Genomic DNA, 16914 nt, shown 5'->3' with positions numbered 1-16914 from the left:
TCGTATTGCGAAGTTGGAATTATTGTATTACCTTGCAAGAATGTAGCCTCAAAAACAAAACATGGGAGAGAGAAAAAGTGGCTACATTCAAAATTTGTTATATTCAACTCTCAACTTCAAATACACAGTACTTGCCGAGAAACAACAAAACTCAAGTAATTTGTAGAGAACTCAAGAAGAAAATTCATGTAATGAAATATTCGGCAATAGAGTTGCATAAAATGTGGCATCAGGACACCACTGACATAAGCTTCAAAGCCAGCAATGAATTAAAATTAATCATGGAATCAATAATGATGATGCTGCATTACGAAATCGGCTTGATCGGGAAGACTTCCTACATCTCAGCTTTCTTGTAATGTCTGCTGATATATTGGCTATGTTAATTACTGATATTTTCTTGAGGTTACTCAGTTTAAAACTTTCTTTCAAGTTGGTTCAATGACAATAGTTCATTATTCCCATCTAATATCTTAGGGTGAGAAGTAAGAGAAAGAAATTAATGGTTGGTCCTAGTGACTAGTTTTAATAGAAATAAAAAAAATCATTCCCACCTACATTAGCTGGATCACTCAAGGAACTTGCACTTGCAAGAACTTTTACTCCAAATTCATACATTTTAAAAGTACAGTAATGAAATGTTTGTTTTTTTTATTCACTCTTACTTGAACAGTTTAGAAGAAATCTGATCTCTTTTCTATTTACAGTATCAAAAATCAAACATAAAATCTATAACAATCAAATTATATAACCTTCTCAATCATAATTCTTTGATAGAAGCGTTAATGGCAATGATTATTTTAATTTGAAAAAACAATAATTTGAGAAATAGATACGAAGCTTGTATACCTAAACCAAATAAAAGTCTCTTCATGAAATTTTTTCTTATCTAGCTCCAAAGTTCTACAACCTGCTGCCCTTGGAGATAAGGCAGTGCAAGATACGATCAAGGTTTTTGAGAGATGTCAAGAGATTTGTAATGGAATGTGAGAATATACATACAGTACCTTTTTTAGAATTCTCATGTAGACTTGTATATCATAATATTGTACAATATACTTTGAAGCTAAAATTTATAAATCATCGATACTGTTTTGTAATATGTGTCACTTCATATGCGACTGTCGGCCTCAGTATCTACTACATTTTAGCGCTAGTTTTGTAAACAATTTTATATCACCATCTCAAACAGTTTAGTACCTCGAGTACTCAATTGCCATTGCATTTTATTTGTAATAGTATCTTCCCATGTTGTGAAATTTGTATTGCTTCCATTATGTATTTCTAAGATGTTGTCATTTCATATTTTTGCCAATAAAACATTTTCATTGAAAAAAAAAAATAATAATTGAATGAGCGAAGCGAATTCTATGTTTCAAGTCAATCGGCATTTGTCTGTTTGTTTGTTTGTACCGCAGTTACAGTCGAAGTTATGGTCCGATTTGGATGAAATTTGGTATACAAGTACTTTGAAACAATGCGCAGAAACGTATATATTTAATTTTTTTATTTCATCCCCGATTCAAGATGGGGGCCCTTTATTTGGAAATTTTACCCTAAAAATCAACCTAACTTTTTAATACTTTATCGGATCAGGTTCGAATTGGGCTCATTCTTCTCAGCGCTTCAAAGCGGTATTATTTCATATAGTCTAACATGTTCAAAATTTTTGGAATTCGATTTTTTTTTCAAGTCCCAATCCAAGTTTCAGATTTTTTATTTTTCCAACCGTGCTTCCGAGCTCAAAAGTGTAGAGGACCTTCATTCTTCAGCGCTCCAAGGTGGTCTCATTTCATATATCACATGTTTAAAATTATAAACAATTTAGAATTTGATAATTTTTTCAAAGCCTAAAATTTTAAGTTTCAGAATTTTTTTTTCTTTAACCGTGCATCCCAGACCAAGCGTCTCATACCTAGCCCAAAGAGATTTTTATTTTCCAGTGCTTCAAGGATAGGAAGTTTTATTCCATACATCACATGTTGAAAATTATGAATTTTTCATAATTCGATAATTTTTTTCCAAGTCTTACATTTCAGTTTCAGATTTTTTATTTCTTCAACCGTGCATCCTAGCTCAAAAGTGTAAAGAACCTCTATTTCTCAGCGTCCTCCGATCCTATTGCATTATCATCATACTCTAAATCCAATTTGTATGTGTGTTTGTGTGTGAGGTATGTGCGTGTGTGAGTAGCGATGTTAGTGAGTGTAGCGAGTTCTACTGTTCTCCGAACTACTATTTAGTTATTATCATATATTACTTTAATAATTCGTTATATACGTTATTAATTCATGTATTACTTTTATTATTCATAATTATTTCCTTGCTACCGAATAAATTCGGTGATATTTCTAACTTTTTAGTAATTAATAATGTATACCAAATATAATAAAATGCTATATTCATACAGGAATACTCAGCAATTATTTGAGAAGGATTCGACTAAAATTATTTTGCTTCTCAGTTTGATAAATATTTAAACTTCATTTGACAGTCTCAATAGGTTAGTGGGTCACCTCACGATTTTTGTTACCATAATGAAAGACATTAACATAAAACGTAAGCTTAGTTGATTAACCAGTGATTCAGTTGGTCTTCTCTATTCAACAATACAACATTTATAAATAGAATACCTGTAATTCAACCTGAATAAATTCCTTCATGAAAGAAAGCCCAAAAGAAACACAGTACAGGTATAATGAAACAAAAAGAAAAAGGAGTATACAATACGGGTGAATGAGTGAATGAGTAGGTATCATTGCATTCGAAAGTAATGTGGGGAACGGAAATGGAAATGATAAAAAATTACTGTGGCAAAAAAATGAGGAGGCAGAACGAGGTGTATCATTAGGGCCTCATCTTCCAAGTAGTGGACGGGATAATGAAGCAATAACGAGTTGCGTTGAAGCCCACACCCGAGGCTCCAAGCCTCCAATATATCGTATGAAAGACGTATCCAACCTGGCCAACCGTGTAGTCGAACAAAATCGTCTGAATGGTTCTCTTGGTCTATTATACCAAATCAATCTCAGCTAATTTACATAATTTATCATGGACATGATCATTATTTTACTAGTGATTACTGAGTACTTCACGCATTTATGTTTTAAAACAACTTAATGAAGATGCGTGTAAATGTATTTGAGAGGTAATATATTCAAGGGTATTTTTCAAATATTTCAAGATTATAAAATTTTACCAAGTTGATGGTTCCATCTATGCTTGTTCTAACCATAGGATGTTATATTTTTATAACATGTATCTTAGAGATTTTTTCAAAACCAACTAGAATTTGTTGAGGTAAAAATCTTAGTCCTCTGTCCTTGAAAACATTATAACGTTTTGATACTTGAATCTGATTCTTCACATTCAAAACTAATATAATTAAGACAGCTAAAAACGGAGTACAACAATGTTAAGTGTAAACTCTTGGTTTAGTAAGAGATCAGTGATTAAATCTGCTATTATGTGTGAGGTGACTATTGGAAAGACCAAAATATGTTGTGTATAAGCTGCATCTTTGTAATTATCTGCTAAAAAAATGAAAAAAAAACTTTAAGGAAAATAAAATCGGTAAAATTCTTTACCGATCTTGATTGGAAAATGTTTAAGAGAAACTGTATTTTTATATAATTATGTATTTTAGGATTTTACAGTACTTTACTATCTTCCTTCTTTCAGCTGAGTCCCTCATTCTTGTCTGCCTTCTCATTCAACAACTCTCAAATTCCTCATCACCAAAGCCTCATCCACTTCATCCCTCCAAGACCTTCTTGGTCTTCCTCTCCTCCTGCGCCCCAGTGGATTCCAAACTGTCACTATTCCAATCCACTTACTGGCTCTAGCTCTTCTAGCATGACCATACAACATCATCCTCTTGTCTTCTATCAATTTCATTATATCATACTCCAGCTTCATTCTGTACCTGATCACCTCATTCCTCACTTTATCCGTTCAGGTCTTCTCAAACTTCATCTTCTCCAAAACTTCATTTTGACAGCTTTCATTTCATTTTTTGTTTTCTTGTTTGTCACCCTTGTCTGCACTATTAGTCATTGTACTTCTCACGATGGTATTGCATTTATCCTGTGTTTGGTTTTTATGGATATTTCTACTCCATAAGATGGGGTACAACCGCCTTATGCAGTGCCAATCTGATTTTCATTTCTTCCTGTGTATCACCAATGGTTGAATTATGGGTTAAACATTGTCATTATCTATCTACAAATTAATACCCCGTCTTGTCTATATTTATCTCTAGACCAGCCTTTTCAAACTCTTACTTCAGTTTCCTCATCATGAAGCTTAGGTCTACTTCATCCTGAGCAATCACAACCTGGTCATCTGCAGAGCAAAGGGTGAAAAGGTTATTTCCTCTGATGGTAATTCCCATTCCTTGACACTTTCTCTCCCATGTCCGTAAGATATCTTCTAAGAAGATCTTGAACAGAGTCGGAGATAACTGCATTTATAACTATAACATTTAATCTCTCAATTTTACATTTTTGAATTATAAAATATATTCTTTCTACCTCTATGTTACCTTTTAAGTCAAGACTTTAATCCTTTTACAAACCATCCATATTTCTTTGGATAGTAATAACGGAGTCATACTATGCTTTGATCACCCTCTCATGGAAGCCTGGGTGTGTTCCTGCTTCTCAAGTCTCCATTCTTTTGATGATAACACCATACTGATGATGAAAATCTGTTATACTTTACAATATCGATATTATATTCGGTGCCCATAGAAATTTTCTATGAAATATACTAGAGTACTATTTGTTGAAGTTATTTGAGCAAATGTTATAATATGATGTATTCTACTACGATTGTTTTTGATTTAGTGTGACATTTTGACCATGGGACATGCATTTTATACGGTTGTGATCCTCGTTATTACAGAGGCATTAAGGCAGTTTAGTAAGCTTAGTTACATAAAATGTTTTCCGGTTTGAATTTCTTAAGAGATGTTCCTTTTCAATCGGTAACAGCTGAGAACGTGGATCAAATTGATGCCACCCGAATTGTAAACGGAAATTTTGAACACTGCTTCACGAGAACTTGACAAAAGAGGCGGCTCAAAGGAAAGGAGAGGGCGAATGAATTTCAACGAAATAGAAAATGGAGAATAAGTATGATAGTGAGAGTGTGTGTGTGTCATGCTCTTTTTAGGTGGCAATGGTGCGAGCTGTCTACTTGGCTGAAAAGGCGGCACAAGCTTGTTACATTAGTCACGGGTTACGCAGAATATTTCGGATTTTGGAAGTGAAAAGACCGGAGACCGAAGCCAAGGAACCGAGTAAAAGAATAAAACCTATAAGCCGTGCACCCTATTCAGTGTCAGCTCGTTTACGGGCGGCCTTTCAATTTTTCGCCTTTCTTACCTTAAATCGCTTTCTGATCTGAAAAATAGAATCCAGTATTTCGGAAATAATTTTTGAGTAAATTTGAGGAATTGAATAGTACAAAGTGCGCCAAAACGGCCGACATCAAAGAAAAGGTAAGGTGGACTCTTTCAATAACAACTGGCATAAAGCCACTTCGACCTCACAAAATGAATGGAGCGGATTTCTGGCTGCTGCATGCCTCCTGATCTTGCATTACTTCTCCTTGTTATTCGCTTTATTATACACAGTGCTCTACTCTCTATTCCTTCAAAGTGGACGAATGCAATATGACTGAGTGCATACAAGGTTAGCTGGGTTTCTCAATACATTTTGCTCTTAGCTCAGATCAATCCATGATTTACCATCTGTTGAAAATCAATGAGGTTATATTTCATCGATTCTTCCTATTAAGCATCTATAATGAAGGTTGTTGAATGCAAACACCAATCAACCAAAATACAAGATATCATGAATATTCACTCTTCAGGGTTACTGTTTAATAAAACACGATGAAAATTATCAAGTACCCTTAATTTATTCTATTCTATTCTATTTCAAACACTTGAAAATGGCTATTGAAGAGATGAAACTAGTTGTGTTGCAATAAAATAAAGGGTATATAATAAATGCTAATATAAGGGTATATTATAATTGATAATTTTCATCGTGTTTTAGTATCATCATTATTACAGAGGCATTAAGGCAGTTTAGTAAGCTTAGTTACATAAAATGTTTTCCGGTTTGAATTTCTTAAGAGATGTTCCTTTTCAATCGGTAACAGCTGAGAACGTGGATCAAATTGATGCCACCCGAATTGTAAACGGAAATTTTGAACACTGCTTCACGAGAACTTGACAAAAGAGGCGGCTCAAAGGAAAGGAGAGGGCGAATGAATTTCAACGAAATAGAAAATGGAGAATAAGTATGATAGTGAGAGTGTGTGTGTGTCATGCTCTTTTTAGGTGGCAATGGTGCGAGCTGTCTACTTGGCTGAAAAGGCGGCACAAGCTTGTTACATTAGTCACGGGTTACGCAGAATATTTCGGATTTTGGAAGTGAAAAGACCGGAGACCGAAGCCAAAGGAACCGAGTAAAAGAATAAAACCTATAAGCCGTGCACCCTATTCAGTGTCAGCTCGTTTACGGGCGGCCTTTCAATTTTTCGCCTTTCTTACCTTAAATCGCTTTCTGATCTGAAAAATAGAATCCAGTATTTCGGAAATAATTTTTGAGTAAATTTGAGGAATTGAATAGTACAAAGTGCGCCAAAACGGCCGACATCAAAGAAAAGGTAAGGTGGACTCTTTCAATAACAACTGGCATAAAGCCACTTCGACCTCACAAAATGAATGGAGCGGATTTCTGGCTGCTGCATGCCTCCTGATCTTGCATTACTTCTCCTTGTTATTCGCTTTATTATACACAGTGCTCTACTCTCTATTCCTTCAAAGTGGACGAATGCAATATGACTGAGTGCATACAAGGTTAGCTGGGTTTCTCAATACATTTTGCTCTTAGCTCAGATCAATCCATGATTTACCATCTGTTGAAAATCAATGAGGTTATATTTCATCGATTCTTCCTATTAAGCATCTATAATGAAGGTTGTTGAATGCAAACACCAATCAACCAAAATACAAGATATCATGAATATTCACTCTTCAGGGTTACTGTTTAATAAAACACGATGAAAATTATCAAGTACCCTTAATTTATTCTATTCTATTCTATTTCAAACACTTGAAAATGGCTATTGAAGAGATGAAACTAGTTGTGTTGCAATAAAATAAAGGGTATATAATAAATGCTAATATAAGGGTATATTATAATTGATAATTTTCATCGTGTTTTAGTATCATCATTATACATTTGCGCAACAGCTTTAGTTCTATAAACTATACAAAAGAATTCTAGTTCTGAAATATCCTATTTGAAGATTCTAGTATTAAAAATAAAGCACACAATTGCAAACAATATGAAAATTAAATGAAATCAATGGTAATGATTTAACAGTGTTGCATCTACATGAATCGGAGTTTAGACGTATTAATTCTTAGAAAAGGAAAACCTCCCACTCAACCGGGATGAAAATGGTGGGGCAGATTTTGAGGGAATAAGACTTACTGCACTGCCTCAAGCAAAGTTGCAAGGACAGTACTGATATCACAGCACTCATCCCAATCTTTGCGATAAGGCGGTCAACTAGATAAGTAAGAGCAACTGCTCCTTGAAGTAATATCATAATTTACAATTTAATCATTATTTCCTTTAGGTGGACCTACTAAGACAAACAAAAGATCTTGGTGAATTATAATCATAGGCCTGCAAATGAAATTCATATTATTGAAATGAATATCAGTAATTGTAAATGTTAATTAAAATTTATTTTTTCCAAAAATAAATCCAAAAGCAAGCAATTCAATATGAACAACTACTATTGTTACCTGGTCATATGGGACATACATATGAATCATATATTTATCTCATATTGATCAGTAGTAGTTGTAGTAGTTGAGTTGTTGGAAAGTGAGGTCACGTTTGTTTGAGCTCTCATAATTTGTTGTTTTTTGTGCGGTTCTTGATGGGTTAGAGGTCTGATAATTTGTCAAGTCATTAGTGTAGGTTTTTTTTACAAGTTACATTTATTGAAAATTTCATACATCGTTCCAGTCGCCTATTATCAGTGAATATGTCTACTCCTAAAGCAACAGGATCCAAAGCAGGTAAGGGCAAGGGTAAAGATAAGGCAGCCGGCGCTGCTTCGGGCGCGATAAGCCGGTCGTTATCTGACGATGCCAGACTTGGATTTTCTTCTGATGTCTTGAATGCAATCAAAGTAATTGTGTCAAGCAATTTGATCAAGCATTTGTGTCGACGATTCACTCATCTCTATTCTAGTTGATAGGATATCTTCTAGAGTATCATCTAGTTTGGGGCAGCACCTCTCCGATATGCAATCAGAAATCAATAATTTTAAGACTAAGCTAAAGGAATACGAAACTCGTGAAAAACTACACCAAGTGAATCTCGATGATCTCGATAATAATCAAAGGCTTAATAATCTTCGCATATTCGGTATTGCGGAAAGTGGCAGTGAAGACACGGACAATGTGATAATAGATATTATAAAGACTAAAATGGGACTGGATATCGATAAGCAACTGATCGATCAATCTTATCGTATCGGCCGTATGCGACCTGCTGATCCACGACCCCGTCCAATCTTAGTAAAGTTCTCCAGCTTCAATGCTCGGATGCTGGTGTTTTCGCAGAAGCGTAAACTGGCGGGAAGCGGCGTCCTGATTCGTGAAGACCTCACCAAGAGGCGGTTGGCTCTCTACAGAGACACAATCACCAAGAATGGTGTACGAAATGTTTGGACCAACGAGGGTCAAATAATGTTCGTGAATGATGGTAAGCGGTCGGTAGCTGCTTTTGCAGAGTGTGCTGATGGCGGCGAGCGACAACAGGCTGATGATAAATAAACAGTTCTAACTGTAGACAAGGATTGAAATGATACATGTATAAAATTTTTAGACTCTTTGATTTATATTGTTATAGATCTGTAGGAAGTGTGAAATTGATTTTTCTTCTTGTTTCATGCATTTTAAATCTATTCTTTTAATTTTCAATGTTTCATTTTCACCTGTGGACTATCGTAAATATTACCAGAGTATATTATTTTTGTATTAGTATCTGGCCTTATTCTGAAAACATAATCATTCTACCACTCAAAAAAGAAGAAGTAATTTTATTTATATTTTTAATTTTTGTTTTTCTTCATCTCTGTGTTTTGAGTTTGTCATGTATTTATTTAACAGGATGTTTGCCATAGGTCTCTTCAGACCTGGCAAAGGAAATAAATGAATCAATAATCAATCAGGATTTTAGAGTTTTTAAATTAAAAGTTAATACTGTAATGAACAGTATTTTGTCTCTGAACAATCTTTTGTCATCGACAGAAAGATTGTTTATTTTACTTGTTGTCAATATTAACGTTAAACAGAGAGAATGTTTCTAATAACAAACGTGCCGCTTGTGCGACAGATGGAAATATGTACTTGAAATGGCTTTCATATTTGGCATTGACTGAGTTTATATTACTACCCAAAATTTAGCTTTTGAGGCAGAGCTCGTTCCTTAGGACTGTGAGTAAAGTCCGGCTGTTCTGGTAAAAAGGATAGATTTTGCTCTTGTTTTATGAACAGTTTTCCTGTCGCAGTTCGGGCAGTTTAAAGAGAATTGTATTATTGAATAAGACGGGATCTGAACCCATTACACTAGATCAGTTATTTTGATTTTTAACTAATAATTAACGTCGCGTTTCAACCAGTGAATGCCAAAGGGGGAAGCCATCTTCAAAGGTAGCTGTTATCCTTTTTGAGTCTTCTTTTTATATTTTTCACTAGCAGGTAAGCGTGCTTCGCGAGGGTCTTTCTTAAAACTTGACGTAATAAAATCTAGAAGAATTCAAAATAGGCCTATAAGAATACTCGGTTGATTAAGAATTTATATGCTGCATTTCAAGTAATTCAGTATGACCACCTTTCAATTAAAAAAAAAGTTGGATTCAAAATGGCGGAAAAAATTTGGGTGTGACGGAAAACCTGTTTTTATCATTCGAAAAGGATCCCCAATCATACCTACCTTCTAATTTCCCTTTTAAGAGAAATCTTCTGCTGCTTCCATACAAACTGGAAGCATGACAAATAATTGAAAACTTGACAAACTGAAAACTCGATGTAATCAAATCTTGAAGAATTTAAAATTGGTCTATAACCACCCTCGGTTAAGCAAGAATCTATATGCAAAATTTCAAGTTAATCAGTCCAGTAGTTCTGACGTGATAATGCGTCAAACATAATTTCCCTATACTTTACACCTGTATAGGCTACGTTAATAATCCAGTTCTTTCCTTTATTATAGTATAGAAGATGATACATAGATGGATGATCATTGTTATTTTACTAAAAGATAGAATAAGTTGATTAGTTTCCGTTTCAGAGGGAGTTTTGACAACCCACAAAACTCATTTTTCATTTGAAGATATAACGAAAAGGTGCATATGACCTTATTTTTTTGCTCAGCTTGCCAAAATGCCCCTCATTCCAATATTAAAATTTTCGACTGACTGTACAGTGAGTCAGTCATTCTAGCAGGGCTCGAATAATTTTGAAATTTTAATCAAATAAAAATGGAAGAATATAATTTCTTTATGTAAATAACAACACCTTCATTCAAAGACATATTAACTGCATGCGTTTTCATATTGCCGATACAGCATTGATGAAACTGTAGACGTTTATTTAGCACTTTGTCTCAAAAATTGTTCTAGCTGAAAATTAATAATCCATGCCACATGTAGGCCTAAACATTGCATCAGGAAAACGAAGTTTCAAAACTATGTTTTTCAGGTAGAAAGCAATATAGAAACAGATGCTCCTTTTTTACTTTCCTTGCCCTATTACCATAGGTAAGGAAAGTATTGCTTTTAGAAAAAAATTAAGGTACACCAATTTCTAAATTTCTATACGTTTCAAGGTCCCCTGAGTCCAAAAAAGTGGTTTTTGGGTATTGGTCTGTATGTGTGTGTGTGTGTGTGTGTGTGTGTGTGTGTGTGTGTGTGTGTGTGTGTGTGTGTGTGTGTGTGTGTTGTGTGTGTGGTGTGTGTGTGTGTGTGTGTGTGGTGTGTGTGTGTGTGTGTGTGTGTGGTGTGTGTGTGTGTGAGTGTATGTGCGTCTGTGTACACGATATCTCATCTCCCAATTAACGGAATGACTTGAAATTTGGAACTTAAGGTCCTTACACTATAAGGATCCGACACGAACATTTTCGATCAAATGCAATTCAAGATGGCGGCTAAAATGGCAAAAATGTTGTCAAAAACAGGGTTTTTCGTGATTTTCTCGAAAACGGCTCCAACGATTTTGATCAAATTCATACCTAGAAAAGTCATTGATAAGCTCTATCAACTGCCACAAGTCTCATATCTGTAGAAATTTCAGGAGCACTGCACCATCTATGCAAAGTTTGATTTTAGATTTCCAATTATCAGGCTTCAGATACAATTTAAACGAAAAATTTCAAGTCAAAAAGATTGAGCATAGAAATCTCTACAATTAATGTTCAGTAACATTTTCACCTAAAATTGAAAATAAGCTCGAAATTCGAGAAAATAAGATTATTCAATTGCAAACTGTTGGCAACTGTTGATTCTATTAAATCATTCACTATGAAGAGATAGCAGACTTCTTGTGTCTGCAGCGCTATTGTCCAGTCACCAGCTGGCTCAGATCTTAGAAAGTAGGCTTGAGATGCACGGGAACACTAGCGTCAGTTGATCAATTTTCATAACGGCAAGGAAAGTTGTGTGAGTGCACCACACCAGATTTTTAATTTCGACCATATGATTTGGTAATTTTTTAATGAAATCGAATGTACCATTAATGAAATTTAAACATTAATTCTGAAAAATCCAGAAGGAAAATTAAAATTTGGGCTTCCAGGTGCACGAGACTGGTATTTTTAGAATCTATGTGCAAAATTTGTAGATCTAAATCATTCCCGTTTTTCCGGTATGCAATCCACAAGTTGACATGTTTTGATGCGAACAAATGAACAAACGAACAAACACAACCCTACTCACTCTTATTATATAGAGATAATCACAAAGATTGTATCTTTAGCAGCAAGCAAGTAGTTCCCCCATTAATATTCATTATAATATTGTTTCCTTATAATAAAGTAATCTTGTTTTGTTTAAATGTAAATATATGTTAAAGATTCATTTAATTATATAGTAGATTGTTCACCTTTTGTTTTATCTTTATAACCACCAAAACATTGTTACATATTAAAATTTGATAGGCAAGCAAAATCCCTATTTGGAAGAATTTTATAGGTCTGAAGTAAAACAGCTATTCTATTATCACCAAATGCGATAACAACAATTGAAAGATTAGATAATAACGGGTACCATGGCTAAAATTAGAACAGCCGAATAGAAAAGGAATGTTTAATTTTAATCTTATAATATACATATGCTCACTCAATCATTGATTTTATTTAACAATTTGTAAAGATACAATGTAGCTCTTGTTCACTGGATAAATTGATTTATCTACTTCCATCAGAGGCCGAACCTTAAGCCCTGAGATATATATATATATATTATTGAGAAATATACTGAGATCTATAGATTTAATATATTTATAATTTATGATCTATCAATTGATTATTTTCATGATTTTTGGAAAGAAGATATACAGTCAGATTTTTAAATCGACAAGCAGCAGCAAGTCGATACCTAAACTGCATAGATAGATGCATACTATTAATGAATTAAAAGCACATGGTAACGTTTCGTGCTAAAGAGCTAAAAAGTAGTGAGCCAATCTGTGATATTTTATTTTTGATATATTTGTTCTTATATTTATTGTTTGTGCTTTTTGCTCTATATGTTTCCACATTTATTCGGTCTTTGATGTTTACTTGTACAATATGTATCAAATTTTTTATGGTGTATCCTTTATTTGATTCTCCACTTCCATGCATGACCAATCTCATATTTATTTATCGAATTATCAGTCTTGAAATATTAAGAAAGTTACCATCCGATTTTATTCTTAATAGAATAAGCTGGTTTACTCAGCAATATATTGCATTGATAATCAAATCTCTGGAAATAATACGTTCCAGAGATTTATATAAATTGTCCAAGAGCAATGAACTGCGGGAGCTCCTGAGCGAGCTTATAAGAATTTTATCTAAGTTGTATTCTAAGAACCACAACCAGAGTTATATATTTTTGCACTCATGCTTTACCAACTGCGGCCAAGCCAGGCAAACCGTTATTCACAAAAATAACGTCAGAACATATTAAATATAATAGTTCTTTTCCCTCCTTATACACTATAGACTTTATAGACTAAAGTCTATGACATAGACTTTATATCGGCCATTTCGTGTTTTTATTTAATTAGTAGGGTGTTTTAAACGTATTCAACTGAAAAATTCCTTCAAACCGGGAATAAGAAATTTGACCATCAACATCATGATACTTCTTATTTTACGCACTCTATTATTATGTATCAGTATCACACAATGGCTTCTGAGTAGAGTCGATTGTTTGCAAACGTTTTGAGCTCGACTTTTTTTGTCCTCAGGTCCTGTGCTGTACAGAAAATATTGTGATAGTAAATCTTTGATAATAGTTACTGGTACCTGTTAACATGAGAACATGTGAAAGGAACATTTAACAGAATATCACCAAATCTGGATAAATAAGACTAATAACGAACAAAAAAAATCTAATATTAACATTATTTATGTATGATTCATCATCTGAATCTGAAACATAAAAGGGGTAAGACTAATTGAATAAATGGTATTTTATAATTATACACTAATGAATGAAAATGTTTTCACAAAATGATTTCTGACAATTCTTCCAACTCAACATCTAAATTTGAGAAAACAGGTGTCTTCAATAATGCTCGCTCCTTATAATGTCATAATGGGCTTTCTGAAAGCTCTATGGAAATATTCTGGAAAGACATGTCTGTTTTTGTTTATCGGCTGATGTTTTTGAAGCGAAAAAGGATACAAGTCGGTCTCTCTTAATTAATTCAGTTTTAACAAATAAACACACACACACACACACACACACACACACACACACACACACACACACACACACACATACTCCACTCAGTTGAAGAGACACACACGCACACGCACGCACGCACCTCTTTGGGAGTGAAGACTGTAGCTGTATAATAGAGGTCTGGAGATTCTTGAGGAGCAGCTGCTCTTCTACAGTGTCGAGTGTCACCGAAAATCTTCCCACGGGTCTCTCCACGTGATATAACACGTGTTCGCTATAGCCCTCATTCGTTTTTTGTCCTCGCCCAAATTATCTTCAGCTGTGATGGCTCATAATAAAAATCATCACACACACGTCTGAAACGTGTCTTAGTTTTGTGAACCCTCATTAAAAAAAGTACAGACACAAATACCTACTAAACTGGAATGAATAACTTTGAACTTTTTTCAAATAAGCATGTAAGGATTGTACTGTCGAGGTTTCAAAATAAGCTTGTCAATTTTTTTATGAAGTTCCTAAAAGGTTTTTATGTAGTCTATTTTATTTTGACTTGGAACTTGTTGAATATCCATGGTCAGTAGGCTTACTAGACTTAATTCATTGTAACATGGAAATTAATATTTTTCATTCCGATCACAACTCATGGAATAATTATTATCAATTTTCTGCTTATACTGTATCATGTATTTTACTTCTGTGAGATGCTCAACAATCATAATGCTATCATGCAAAGACCTCATAATGTTGAACTCATTGATAACTTCAATTCAATCGAATTTTTAATCTACTAATGTTCAATCGATACTGCGTTTTTGACTTTTCAATTTTGACTGAAATTGATAGTGCTATTAATTCGAAAATACTGTATACAGTAGTTGTTTCATTGATTCTCAAATACTCCAATATAGGTGTATGCTCACGTGTCCGTACAGTCAGAATATTTTTCATATATATTTTAATGGGTATATTTAAACTTGCTCGGTTGGCCTGAGCGGATATAGTCCCATAAGAACTCATTGAAGTTCTACTTTCACTGTACCGGACACTTCTTCCACTGATACTGATAGAGATTGATGAATTCATGCCCTTATTTTACGCACTTTTCCTTAACAATCATTGTTGGTGAAGTTGAGGCAATAAGAAAGCTCTTTCACAATGAACTCCTACAATGATATATGGGGATCCAGCATTATGCGTTCTCGTAGGATAAAATCACAAGGATATTACATATAATAGCAAGATTGAATACAAAAGTAGTAGCATACCTTCAAAGCCTGAACACCTGAACTTAACACGGTATTAGACCCACACATCTAATCATTTTTGTAAGCCACATCTTTATTGTGGGTCTTATTTTATCAGAGAATAAATTATCGCAGTATCTTTCAAAATAGCCTTCTGCATCATACATTCTTAATCATTTTTATCATATACGATCTATTCGTTTTTGAAATATGGTCAAGGTTGTGCAGGCCTACTGGACTTGTAGAGACTTTTTTATAGATAAGAATAACATATTCTAAGGCCTTTCACAAAAGGCGAGGGTGCTGTTTATCACGTTAATATGCAGTTGGGGAGGGATTGGGCTGCCTGTTTTTCTATTTATATTTTTTTGAAGGTGAATCTCGTGTTGCACCAAACCCTTTGAATGTTTTTGTTGTCTGGTAAAAAACTGAGTTTTAAGGTTTCAGTAGCAGTGGAAAAGTAGTGATTATATGGGCTAGTGTGATGTAGCGATAGATCAGTTTGGAATACATTATGAAAATAAGCGCAGTTGAATGGGTTGTTCTGAGTTGGGGTTGCCTAGCCATAGTCAGAGCCCGACCCGTGATGTTATACAAGTTGCCGGCTTAAAAGCTGCCACCGGACATTGGAGATTCATCCGCATTAGCATGTGAAAACCGTCATTCATCCTCTGAAAAGAGTTGACATCTTGATGGGCCCTACTCGGTTAGGCAAGAATGCACTTGTGCTGGTTGGCCTCTCTCACTCTCATTTGAGAGACTCTCTTGGGATGAGTTGCAGCTCCTGGAGAAACGATGCTCATAAAGAAAGCAGTTTCTAGTCAGAATCAACGTGTTCGAATTTACTGCAAAACGACATGATAAACAGCTCATAAATTGATTTACAGCCGCCGCTTCACATCTTCTCTCTCCTCATCAAAACCAGCTTGCATTTAGCATCCAGTTCTCTCATGCTGAAAAAACTCATTCGCATTTGCGCAAATTTGCCTTATTAAATGTTTCCGGCGCCAGCAATATTTTATAAAAAGATTTAATCTTTCTCACGACCACAGAACACCATTTGGTTCCCTGAAGAGAACAATTTTCTTTTCTGGAATGAAAAATTAAAACATTAAATTTATTGATTTCATGATTCTTTTATTTTTAGAGTTAAAGATTTCAAAATGTAAAAAACAATGATAGACCGCATCTCGCATGTATATAGAAAACAATAAATCTATCAAGCATTAAGCAAATGGAATCCATAAAATGTAAATTGTTTTCATGAGAATGAGGTTCGTCTGAGATGGTTTTCATTTATAAATTTCACAATTAATACTGGTTCAATAAGTAGGCCATTTATTTATATATATCTATTCACATATTGGTTTATGAGAGGGAATCTTGGGTGGAAGAGTCTTTAGTAATAATAGTATTCGATTCGAGTGATCAGTGATGGAAATTGGATACAGCAGGCCTACATTTAGTTTACTTCTCCTCATCCACTGGTCTTTTAGTCGTGGAATTTGGCACTGAATGAACAGCCTGAAGCTTGTTATGCTTTCAAATATATTTTTCGTTGAGGACACATTAGTTTGCTGCCAACTGTCGAGAAACTAAATGACAACAACCACAAAGAGATGGAGAGGTTCTCTTGATAGTTTCCATTCCTTGGACGGCTGTCTTGTGGAGACGA

This window comes from Nilaparvata lugens, chromosome 1 (assembly GCF_014356525.2).
Source record: "Nilaparvata lugens isolate BPH chromosome 1, ASM1435652v1, whole genome shotgun sequence".
Lineage (NCBI taxonomy): Eukaryota > Metazoa > Arthropoda > Insecta > Hemiptera > Delphacidae > Nilaparvata > Nilaparvata lugens.
The sequence above is the reverse complement of the archived record's forward strand: the minus strand, read 5'-3'. Positions refer to the sequence as shown.